The sequence below is a fragment of the Chiloscyllium plagiosum genome, unplaced genomic scaffold (genome assembly GCF_037043375.1).
Source record: "Chiloscyllium plagiosum isolate Xiang-an unplaced genomic scaffold, Cpla_swu_hap1 HiC_scaffold_22, whole genome shotgun sequence".
In the NCBI taxonomy this organism is placed as follows: Eukaryota; Metazoa; Chordata; class Chondrichthyes; order Orectolobiformes; family Hemiscylliidae; genus Chiloscyllium; species Chiloscyllium plagiosum.
Genome location: NW_028270160.1, coordinates 22,973,900 through 22,986,806, shown reverse-complemented (window position 1 = coordinate 22,986,806; position 12,907 = coordinate 22,973,900). Strand labels below are relative to the sequence as shown.

General features: G+C 42.1%; 1 protein-coding gene and 1 pseudogene across 1 annotated transcript in view; one reads left to right on the top strand and one right to left on the bottom strand.

Moving 5' to 3' along the window:
• LOC148145959 (uncharacterized) overlaps positions 1 to 10,257 on the bottom strand; it is a 48,957-nt pseudogene extending 38,700 nt beyond the window's left edge.
• Positions 1 to 12,907, top strand: part of atrnl1b (attractin like 1b) — a 947,890-nt gene that overhangs the window by 851,603 nt on the left and 83,380 nt on the right. The window lies entirely within an intron of this gene.

Here is a 12,907-nt window from a genome sequence, read left to right as displayed (position 1 = left end):
GATCAAATCGTAGAGATTTATCTATCTGTATGTTTGTAAGACCTCCATCACTTTCAGTTCTGTGATATAAACTGTTCTCCGAACATCAGTATATATTTCTGAGTTCTCTAGCCTCCATTTTTTTCTCAACGGTTAAAGCTGACATGAAATATTTATTTACTATCTTTCCCATCTCCTGAGATTCAACTCAAAGACAGCCTCATTGATCTTTAAGGGGTTCTACTCTCTCTCTACTTGCTCTCTTAATGTATATGTGGGGTCTTTTTGGATTATCATTCACCCTACCTGCCAGGGCTATCTCATAAGCCCTCTTTGCCTTCCTGGTTCCCTTCTTAAGAATGTCCCTATGCTCTTAATACTCGTCAAAAGGTTCTATATCTAATATGATTTTTTTTATTCTTGACAAGTACTTCAATATCTGTATTCATCTGTTGCTCCCTTATCTTACCAGCCTTGCCTAATTCTTCTGAAATCTCATTATCACACTTTTGAAAGCCTACCACTTGTATGTCATCCCTTTACTGCGAATAGTAAACTTATGAGACTTCTTGTTTCATATCTTTAAAGTTTTCCTTACTCCAATTAAAGACTTTAACTTTTACAGAAGACTTATCCCTTTCCATGACTGTTTAGAAACTAATAGTATTATGATCACTAGTCCCAAATTGTTCCCCTACTAACACCTCAGTCACTTGCCCTGCCTTATTTCCAAAATAAGGTCAAGTATTGTTCCTTCTCTAGTAGGAACGTTTACATATTGATAAAATTCTCGTGATTGTATTTCACAAATTCCGCACCATCCAAACCTTGAACACTATAGCAGTCCCAGTCAATGTCTGGAAAACCCCTACTATTACAACCTTATTATGCATACATTTTTTTGAGATCTCTCCACACATTTGCTTCTCAATTTCCCTCTGACTATTGGTGGGACTATAGTACAATCCCATCAAGGTGATCATCCCTTTTTTTATTTCTAATTTCAACCCATATATTTTTACTAAATGATCCCTCAAACATATCCTCTCTTAATACAGTAGTAATGTTTTCCCTAATCAAAATGCTGCTTCCCCTCCTCTCTTGCCGCCCTTTCTATTCTTCCTGTAACATCTCAAATCAGAAACATCTGAGCTGCCAGTCCTATCGTTCCCTCAGCCAAGTTTCTATAATAGCTACAACATCCCAATTTCATGGTCCCATACATGGCACCTCTTGGTAGATAGGGCTAATTAATTTCACAGGCCGCAACAGGGTCCTTCCTCATGCTTATCAGACTGTTAAATGTTATTGTTGATCTCTCTCTACACCTTCTCAGCAGCTGTAACATTGTATTTTGCATTTTATCCTAATTCACTTGTATAATACGATCTGCCTGGAAAGCACATAAGACAACACTTTTCACTGTACCTTGGTACACGTGACAGTAATAAATCAAATTAAATCAGATCTCAGCAGTGCAGTCCTACCACATCCATTCTTGAATGGTGATGGGCAATTTTTAAAAAACTCACTGGAGGAGAATGCTCATAAATATCCCCACCTGCAATGATGAGAGAAGCACAGAACATCATTGCATTTGCAACAATCTGCAGCCAGAAGTGCAAGTAGATGATCTCGAGGCTCCAAGCATCATAGATGTCAGTCTTCAGCTCATTTGTTTTACCCCATATGATATGAAGGAACACCTGGAAGCACTAGAGACTGGTTACTCAGTGGCAATGAGCTTGCCAGTACACCAGCAACAATACAGAAAGATGGTGCTCCATAATTTTCTGCATCCTTCACCAAGCTGTCCTAGTACAGAGACAACACTTAAACTTACCTGGCAATGTGGAAAATTGCCTAGGTATTTCCTCTATATAAAGAGCAGGGCAAATGCAACCCAGCCAATTCGTGTCCCATTAGTCTACTTTGAAACATTAGTAAAGTGATGGAAGTGATCATCAACAATGTCATCAAGTAGCACTTGCTTAGCAATAAACTGCTTACTGACATTCCGTTTGAATTTTGCTATGGCCACTCAGCTCCTGACTTCATTACAGCCTTGATCCAAAATGAACAGAAGAGTTGAACTCCACAGATGAGTTGAGAGTGATTGCCCTTGACATCAAGGCTGCATTTGACTAAGCGCATCATCAAAGAACCCAAGCAAAATTAGAGTCAATGGGAATCAGGGAAAACTCTGCTGACTGGTGTCATAACTAACACAAAGGAAGATGGTTATGTTTGTTGGAGGTCAGTGATCTTAGCTCCAGGACATTCCTGCAGGAATTCTCAGGGTGGTGTTTGAGGCACAACCATCTTTAACTGCTTCAATCAATGATCTTCCCTCCATCATTAGGTCAGAAATGGGATGTTATTTGATGGCTATACAGTGTTCAGCAGCATTTATGACTTCTCAGATACAGCAGCAGTCTTTGTTTAAATGCAACAAGACCTGAAAATATTCAGGCTTGGGCTAGCAAGTTTCAAGTAACTTTGATGCCATGCAGTGCTAGGCAATGACCACCTCCAACAAGAGAAAATCTAACCATCACCCCTTCAGCATTCAATGATGTTATCACCACTGAACCCCCCCCACCACACACACACTATCAACATTCTGGGGGTTACCATTGCCCAGAAACTGAATTGGAGTGGTCATAAAAATTTGGCTCCAAGAGCAGTTCAGAGGCTGGGAATCCTGCAATGATTAATTCACCATTGGACTGCCTAAAGCCTGAGCACCAGCTACAAAGCACAAGACAAGAGTTTACATAGATAGTTAATCAAACACTGTTCACTTAACCTGCAGAGTGCAGATTTGCCATCTCTAAAGTGCACTGCAGAAAGTCACCAAGGTTCCTCTGACAGCATCTTCCAAACCCAGGGCTGTTACTATTTTGAAAGACGAGGGCAGCAGATACATTGGAAGACTGTCACCTGCAAATTGTCATCCAGGCCACTCACCATCTCGACTATGGACTACACAACTGTTCCTTTATTGCTGCTGGGTGAAAATCTTGGAACTCTCTTCCCAACAACATTGTGCTGTCCCTGAATCAAATGTCCTGCAGCAGAAGGCAGCTCACCACTACCAACTCAAGGGCAAGTAGGGCTGTGAAAGAAATGTCATCCCACAGCAATGCCCAAAAACCATGCATTGCATGGAGATTACAATTAGCTCAGTAGTTCCATTCTTTTCACTGCACATCCCCAAATCATCATTTTGGAAGATGATGGCTACAAGAGCAGTGAAGTGTTTCAATTATATGTTTTACCATTTGTCTTGTTATCATTTTGTCATTTGACCTCTCATTAGAAATACTTTATTACTTAATTTTTATACTTCTCTTGAACAATAATCTCTCCAAAACAATCCTCTAATGAAGATGTGTTTTGTTTGAAGTAAGCACACAAAAGACAGTTCCAAGAGAGAGGCTAGTAAGCTCAGGGAACATTGCAAGTGTGATTGGAGTTTCAGCAACACCTCCAACAACGTTTAAAGTATTTTAATTATTTCAGTTTTATATTTCGAAGTGTGCCATTCTTATAGTATTTAGTATAGTATTATAGTATTTTGAAAGCCATCAGCACACTCAGTGCATTTAAGCAAACTGTGTTATTGTTGGCCTTGTCATGAAATAACTATTAAAATCAAACTGCAAACTGCATGATTCCAAAAGGAGAGATATAGTATTGCAGTTCATGTTTTGTTCATGGCCAGTGAATTGTGAACATTCCATTTCTCAAAATTACTGAAATTAATCGGATGATTTTGCTGTTATTGAGGTTCATGTCACAAATTGGTTTTACTGCACTTTCCTTTATATGTCAAAAGCATAAATGTGACAGATGTTGAATCATCTACGCATAAGTTTTTTGCCTGAGTATATTCAGTCACTGATTCATTCAACCTTGTTGCCAAGTTTTCTAGCTTGGATTTACCTGGTGTGTTTTATCTAATCCTTTCATCAGCTGCCTTCATTTTGATACTGATCACTATTTCCCAAGTGTTTTAGTATAATTGGTTTCATAATTAATCTTCTACATTTATTTACCTTAATATTTCTCAAATGTGAGTATGGCAGATAATTTCTGATCATTCACAATTAGGGCTTTTGAGGTGACTTAAAGAAAGTTTGTCAATTAAACAATGAATCTATACATAATTAAGGTAGATTCATGTGGATGATTGTTTATCAAAATAGTAAATGCAACATACCAAAGCAGATATCAGTTAATAAATCAGTTACACAAATCACTAAAATGACTAATTCAAGTTAATAAAATTATTAAAAAAGCAAATTGGAGTTAATTTCTAAAAGGATAAAATTCAAATACAAGGAAATTGAGCTGAACTTTCATCACAAAGGCAGGAAACAGGAATATGGTCTATTTTGGTCAGAAATCTGCCTCTGGTGAGAAACTGATTGAAGTTCAGGTTTCTGGAGCTGGGCCCTAATTTGGTATGGAGATGAGTTTCCTTTCTACTTAGAGCCAGTGGGAATGGAGGTGGTCAGATGAAATATTGAAATAATTTAGAAACCCCATGATTCCATCACTGAGGCAGCTGGCTTTTCTGAGACAGAAATCTAATGCTGTGTGCCAAGGTCTTTCAGTGTATCTTTCACTCAAGTGAGATGCCAAAAGAAAGCTAGAGGTTTGACATTCAGAGCAGAGAAGACCCTCACTTCATGGCTGCCAACCTGGATCTAAGGCTGGAGACCTTAAAAACAAGAGAAAGGTCCTTTATCCAGAGGGTGACAGGATGAGACCACCTCAGCGTAAAGCAGGGACACATCAATATTGAACGCTATGTGCTTCCTTTTCCAATTCCTCCTTGTTTCTTGTCTAATTGCTGTTCCTTCCCAAAAAGCTATGCAACTGCCTCTTTTTCTTCTCCCATACCCCCATGATGGCCAGGGTTATGTCCCTCATGTGGGAGTGTTACATCTTACCACTACTGGGCTCAAAATCTGGTACTGATGCCCCATTACCAGTTGAAACCTACTTCCTGCGCAGGTTGCTGGCAAATTGCCTTTTACCCCCATTCTCCTCCGCGCTCTCAATGCCAGGGACTGCCCACCTTTAAAGCTCACTTTCTGTACACTGCCAAGATCAATCACATACAAAATTTCCAGTCCTTGCTTTGCTCCATTGATGCTGGCTTTCTGCTGTGTACCATCCCCCCTCAGCTGTGGTGAAAATGAAAGCTTCGAAAACCTGTGCACCTCTTTAAACATCCCACCTTGCCCCTTTGTTACGTTTAACTGACCTTAGTGTGGAGGAGAGTAGGCATTCTGTCCTCCCTTTACTCCGCCTGTTAACTGTTGGATCCATTTTGGCTTGTAATGTGCGCCAAAGGTTTACCCAACAATAACTTGAGTAGGACTTTGGTTAGACTGTATTTAGAGTATTGTACAACATTCCAGCCCCCATGTTATTTTTTTAAAAAGATGTAGCAGGACACTGGAGAAGATGAAAAGACAGCAATTTCAAATTGTCGGTTGAGCTAGTGCTGGGGGAGCTTATTTCATGGTGTCATGGTGTTGGGCTGTAAATGGAGTCAAAGAATGAAAGGAAATTATACTGAGCGACATAAATAGAGGATAATTGATCAATATACAGTGTTGGTATTCACCACTGTAAATTTCAGGGGATTCAATTAGCCATGACTTTCCATTTTAATGGATAGCCAATCATAACTTTCTACATTCATACAATCATAGAATTTTCAGCATAGAAGCTGACCATTTTAACTATAATGCCATTCCAGCTCTTTGACAGAACAATCCAATTTGTCCTTCTCCCCTGTTTTTTCTTCATAGCCCTGTAATTTTCTTCCATACAGCAGCAACAACTTGTATGTGCATAGCATTGTTAATGTAGTAAAACATTCCATGGCATTTCACAACACTGTTTTCAAACAAATTTGACCACAACCAACATGAGACCAAATTTGTGCATCTGCCCCTGAACTTTATTTTAAAGGGTTAGGTTTAATGGGATATGTTGAAAGAGGAAAGACAATGGAGAGGTTCAGAAAGGGAACTTTACAACTAAGAGCCAATTGTGGAGTGATTAATTTGATATCAGTTTTGAAGTAAATGGATTGTGAAGTAGAGGTAAAATTTTTTTTGTTGTTTTCAGTGGCCTGAAGCTCTGATGTTTTTAAGAAGAGGCTTGTTTATATATGTTCAGTGACTAACCACCATCAAAAACCAACTCAACGTCTATCAAGACGGGTTTCACTCAGAAATCTGATTTGTCCAATATTATTATTAACTGATATTATAGCATGACAAAAGACAACATTTTAATTTTGTATACTGAGCTAAAGGCACCCTTTAGAAGTATTATGTGACTTATGCAAAATAACTCAAAAAGCTACCGAGTGAGATAATTGCTGCTCAATGTTGACTTGAATTTTTATCATCCACGCAATAGACAGTGGCCACAACAAGCTGAGTTCAGAAGAAAAGTTCCTTAACAGCAGTTAGTTTTTGGCAGCCTTCAGGCCAACAGGGCTGGAATGAATTCTTGGAATGTTTTAGCCATTCAAGTAGAAGCCCTTAGCTTTTTCTTAGGCTTCAGTGAGGAAAAGTCAATGAGGTAGCCTATCTATGTGTACTGGGGAGAGATGGAAAGCATTGTATTGGTCACGTGTAGTATATGGAAGTGGTGAAGGCTGGTAAAATTACAAGATTTAAAAAGCATCTGTATGGGTACATGATAGGAAGGGTTTAGAGGGATCTGGTCCAAGTTCTGGCAAATGGGCCTAGAATAATTTAGGATATCTGGTCAGCATGGACAAGTTGGACTGAAGGGTCTGTTTGTGCGCTGTACATCTCTATGACTCTAAAATCACTGAAAACAAAATCTTGTGACCTCATCAACTGAGTAAGAAATTTTAAGGAGTCATACCTCACTGGGTTTGCATGTCTGTAACAGAGTGCTGGGGAAAAGAAAAGTTGAATCATTATTTTCATTGTTTGACAAGATCTTTCAAAATTATCATATATTCATAGCTTTCTTCTTCCCTTTTGAGTAACAAGCACTTAAATGTTTTGTTAATAGAACATAAACAAGCTCGTTTGAATATGTTCAGTGACTAACCACCATCAAAAACCAACTCAACGTCTATCAAGACGGGTTTCACTCAGGAATCTGATTTGTCCAGTATTACCCTTAACTGATATTATAGCATGACAAAAGACAAGGATGAGGCATTCAGTAGTTGATAATCTAAAGCACAGAAGGAGTGGGTGATATTATGAATTATAAACAGCCTTAATGATGATACGGCTATGTGCTCAAAAAACACATTAAACATGACTCGAAGATTATGGACTGTCTGATCCAGCCTCAGAACATTGCCACAAAGAAGGATGCAGTCAGTGGTTAGGTCGCAGAGCTTGGAGACAGTGGCTCTGATCTTCCCAGTAATCACTGAATGGAAATTTCCAACCGTTTAGTATTTAGTGTTTGATAAGCAATCTGATTATGGAAGGAAGGTTGAGAGAAATGGTGATATACCCATGGGGCACAGCAGATGTAAAAATACCATTGAAGATGGTTTCCTGGGTATTTCTAGTAAATAAAAATAGAATCAAGCAATTACAGTCACCCCAAGCTACCATCATTGAAAGGAGTTGGAGGAGTTTGGAATGGATAATCAGAGCTGTCTTGAACTACAGACAGTTCAAGAAGGATCAATGGTTTATCCAGCTTATCTAATTCCCTTTTTAAAGTTATTGTTTTAAATCTTCATCCATTTCTCTTTCAGACAGTGTAGTAACTCGTCACTCTAAAAACAAATTTCAATTCACTCCTTTTGTTAATTACCATAAATCTGTGTCCTCTAGTTATCAATACTTCTGTCAGTAGCAATTGTTCTCCCTATTAACTCTACCAAAATCCTTCATAATTTTAATTGCTATATTAAATCTCCTCTGACCCATTCTGCTCTAGAAACAATCCCAGTATTTTTAATCTCTCTACAAAACTAAAGTGCTTTACCTTAAAGGTATCTTCTACTCATGACCCTATCATCATGCAAAGAATTATTACGATTTATGGGAAAATATTCTTCACATGTTAACAAAGGACAAGAATGGCCATTATTATACTACTTCATATTAAGACGTATTATGTTCTGGAATAAATCAGTACCTTAATGGTGATTCAGTTGAATATTGCAATAGAAAACAGATTCCTTATCCAAGATGGAACAGAGTGTTATGAGCTTTGCCAAGTTAGGAAAAAGATTAAGCTGCTTGGTGTGGGAATTATAAGGCTGACTTAAAGAAGTTGGGCAGACAAAATTGCCATTTCATGTTAACACTCCCTGTCTTCTTACAGAAATCGAGCTAATTATTCTAAATTATTTCTGCTTTGTGTAACAAAAACCAAGTACAAGCAATAAAATATTCTTGCCATCATTATCTTTTCCAGCAGTACATTTTGAATGAGATAATATCACTGTAGCTGCACTGCAAAAATTTGTTCCTAAAGCAATAAATGTTTTATTAATGAGCCAACAATCTGAAATTTTTGTAATCAACTACAATCAAATCAAAATCAGACATTTCTCTCCAAAATTAATGAAAATTGGCAAGAAGTGATACTTGCCTTTTTATTCATTTTAAAATATTTCCAATTGCCATTTAGACATATGAAAGTACACATAGGATATTTAAAAGCCACCATCACAAATCTTAAATTTAATTACACATCTCTAATTTGTCTTTGAGGGGACGAGATGTCCCGGAGGTACACCTATATGAAAATTCAGTTTATCAAGAAAATAAGATTAAGTTTCACCTGATAAAGTCAGACACATAACTAATTATGCAAATACAGTAGTGATAAAGTAAGCATACAGCAATGAGATGTGTTCTGTTTCCTGTCAACCCTGAAGTTAATTTCATTAAACCTGAGCGAGAAAGAAATGGGTATTGTTAAGACGGACCCGCGGGGTCCCGTCTTTGCGTATTCTTTCAGAAGGAGAGACTCACACTGGCAACTATGGTTAGACGCAGACAGCCGTTTATTCACAGAATCTTAACTGGTACAACGAATCTACAAGCATGCATTCGTTGGAGAAGGCGTTCTCCCTTCTCGTTCAAACTTGACACAATTATACTTCGCGCTGCCTGGAGTCCCCGGTCAGTTCGCCTTCCCCATTGGTCCATTCATCTGCGCGCGCTGGGAATCCGTCCTCCTATTGGCCGCACCGAAGTGCCTGTCCAGCTCCTGCTGTGCTTGACAATGGCTCAGCCATCCCCGGGAGCGGTTCCGATCCCGTATTCAATAATTCATCGTTTCAAGGAATTACTATGCGTCTGACAGGCTAGCCATTTTCAATAGTTTCAGTTTAACTAAATTGACAATTACACTTATCAACTTTAGACTTAAATAGAGCCATTCACACTTAACAGTTACAGGTTCCGATAGAGCAGTTCACACTTGTCTAACAGTTACAGATTCCGATCGGTTTCTTTGTTAATCCCGAGTTTCAATGGGGCAATTGGTACTGGCTGGTATTTACAGGCTCCAAGATTTAATTAACATTATGCATATCCCTTACAAGCTCCAGCCAGGTAGTCATGCAGTCGCCAGCAGCAGCTCGCTTGGCTGTTGTTAACCATTTCAGGGCTGGAACTAGAAGTGTCTGTTGCAGAACTAGTGTCACCCTCCCTAGCCCTACATTAAACACCCCAGTGAAATCTCCCCAACATTCCCTCCCTTGGCCTCTACTGAGGCCACACCAACCCATGTAAACATTAACAAACGTAAGAGGTCCGGAAAGGGGGAAAGTAAACTACATCGGGTGCCACGTCTGCTGTCCAAAAAAAGTCCCAAGTGTAAATGCCCATTTGCTACGGTGGTGTGTGTTTTGTCTTGTGTTTTTTTTAAAACAAACGAGAAAATGTAAAGGCATACTGCCCGCATGTCAGGTACACGCCAGCGATCGGAAAACCATTGGAACAGTGTACTGTGCCCCGGCCTTCCCGCCGGCCAGAATGGTTCACAGGCCTGCAGGCCCGTCCAGGCGTCTGATGTATGTACTGCTGGCCATGCGTTCAGCCAGTCGACGACTGGATTTTTGACCCCCGATTGGTGCTTCAGCTCAGCAGCCAGGGTTCGGAGCTTCACCAGGGTCTTAGTGAGTTTGCCATCTGGGCCTGTGTTGTTTGATATGGCTGTACAGCACATGGTCCCAAACAGTGCACAAACACCTCCTTTTTCGGCAAGTAACATGTCCAAAGCCATCCTATTTTGTAAGGTCATGAGGGAGGACTGTGCAAGCTGTTCATGGATGGCGTCAACTGCATCCCGGGTTAGGTTGGTAAGCCTCTGCATATTGTAGTGGAGGAGGTTGATTCTGTTAAGGATTTTATTAACCGTGATCGGGAAAATGGAGGAAAAAAGGGAAAACTTTCAAAACCCGCAGCAATCTCATCCACCAGCTTGTATTCGTCGGGGATATTTCTGGCCTGCCCAATGGCATCAATCCAGACCCCATCCGAATTCTTGAAATCCAACAGCGGGTCAACAGCCCGTCTGTGTCGGGTCAGAAAGGCTCCTATGCTGTGATCTGTGTGAATAGTCAAGGGATGGCAGAGTACTAGATGGTCAGTGTTGTTGACCGCTTTCGTTACTGCTGCCACAAATCTGGCACAGCCTGGCTGCCCTTTCTCAATGGGCTCTAAACGGCAGCTGTAATACACCAGCACTCTCCTGCAGCCTCGGTCCTTTAGGTACAGGATGGCGTTTACTATCCCCTCAGTCTCTGCCACGTCCAGGTGGAAATCTTTCTTATAGTCTGGGTGCGCTAACGTGGCCGCTGCTCCCAAAGCTTGCTTCACCTCCTTGAATGATTTCTCTCTCTCCGCGTTCCATCGCAACTGACTCTTGAGCCTCTTTGCCCCAACCTCCGTGATCATTTTCCTGAGTGGGGATGTCATAGTCACAAAGTCAGGGACGTAGGTGCGAGAATACCCACATAACCCCAGGAAGGCCATCATGTCCTGTACTGTTATAGGGGTGCCATAGGAGAGGATCGCTTCCCTGTGCGCTCTTGAAAGTGTGGTGCCCCCTTTTCCTACTATCCGTCCCATAAAGGATACTGATTTTCGGGCTATCTGGCATTTTTCCCGTTTTTACTTTAAAACCGGCTGCCACAAGGGTGTCCAGCAAGGTGCGGACCGCCTCCAAATTTTGGGTGTCAGTTTCACTGGCAATCAACAAATCATCGACATACTGTATGATTGTGGTGCTGGTGGGAAGCGACATCTGTTTAAGTATAGGGGTCAAAGCCGCACTAAACAGGCCTGGGGAGTCTTTGTACCCCTGCGGGAGGTGATTGTATGTGTACCGCTCTCCCTCGAAGGTGAAGGCAAACCACTCCTGACACTCTGGGTGCAGTGGAAGGCAGAAGAAAACGTTAGCCAGGTCTATGACAGAGAAAAAGCGGCTGGCAGGCGTGAGCGCCTGCAGTGCAACGTAGGGGTCAGGGACCTTCAGGTTTAAAGTCTCCGTGGCTTCATTTATCCTTCGGAGGTCATGGACCATGCGCCACCCCTTGCCCATCCCCTTGGAGATGGGAAGGATTGGCGTACTCCAGTGTCCCCCCTTCATTTTCCTGAGGACCCCCACTTCTAGCAGTCCCCTGATTGTTGGGCGAATCCTTTCCCTCTGTTCTAAGGTGAGAGGATATTGTGTCACCCAGATGCAGCGTTTAACGGAAGGTTTCAGCTGCAGGTGGACTGCCCCGTCCAGTTGGCCAGTGTCCTGTGGGTGTACCGTCCAGAGGACGGGGTCTATATCACGCAGCAGTTGTGCCGCTTTCCAGTGGTCGACATTGTCCAAAAGGAGGGACCTGTCCACCGCCATTTTTTCGTAAATCCCTTCTTCTAGCACATCGATGGGGCATCTCTGGAAGCAGCCATCCAGTGACACCTCATTGAGGCCTTCTCCTATTTTTTGGTACTCGCATCGTAGTGCGGCAAGGACCATGGGTCCCAGGTTACGGGCCTTTGATCCGGGTGCTATTGCGAGTGTCACATGCGGGGCAGCCTGTTCCCCTAGCTGATACCACTCTGCCTGGTCCGGATGCAGGCTGACTGCAGCGGCAATCCCTTCCTTCCCGGCGACGAGATACGTGAGTTTAACCATACCCCTTCTATCCCCCAGGTGGGCGTTGAAGCGGTCGTCGTACTCAGGGTCATAATGGGTGACATAATTTAGCGTTGTGTGGTAGGGGTTTTTCGGGGGGAGGTATGTCTGGGAGCCTGGAATAGATGGGAGCCAATTTTCAAATTCCCCCATCAATCCCCTTCCCTCCAATGTGTACAACAGCCGAATCCAGTAAATGTCTACAGATGTAACTCGCGAGTCCCCTGAAGTGGGGGCAAGCAAGAATTGTCCCATTCCCCTTAAGTCCGGGGAGGGATCCCCAGGCCAGAGGAGTCGCAACCCCTCAGTTGAACAGTGGATGCAGACCCCTAACCTGGTAAGAGCATCCCTCGCCAGCAGGTTAGCTGGACACTTTGGGGCCAGGAGTAGGGGCAGAGAGATCTTTTGTTCCCCGATGGTTATTGTTGCTGGCACGGTGTAAGGCTGTTCCTCGACCATCCCCGAGAATCCCACAGTCCCCAGTATCCTGCCCGAGAGGGTCAGGCCCCTTCGTAATTTAGTAATTCTGGAGGCAGATGCCCCTGTGTCAATCAGATAATTCCCTTTTGTTCTGGTGCTTGGGCAATCACCAGGTCCAACTTTTCCTTATGCAGGGCTACGCTATCCAGCAGTAACTGACTATGAATAGGCATGTCCCCACCGTCCCTGCAGTGCCACCAGGGCACTCCGGGACGTGCTGTCCTGAGGTGAGTCAACTTAGGTGGTCCGAAATTCAGGTCCCCCA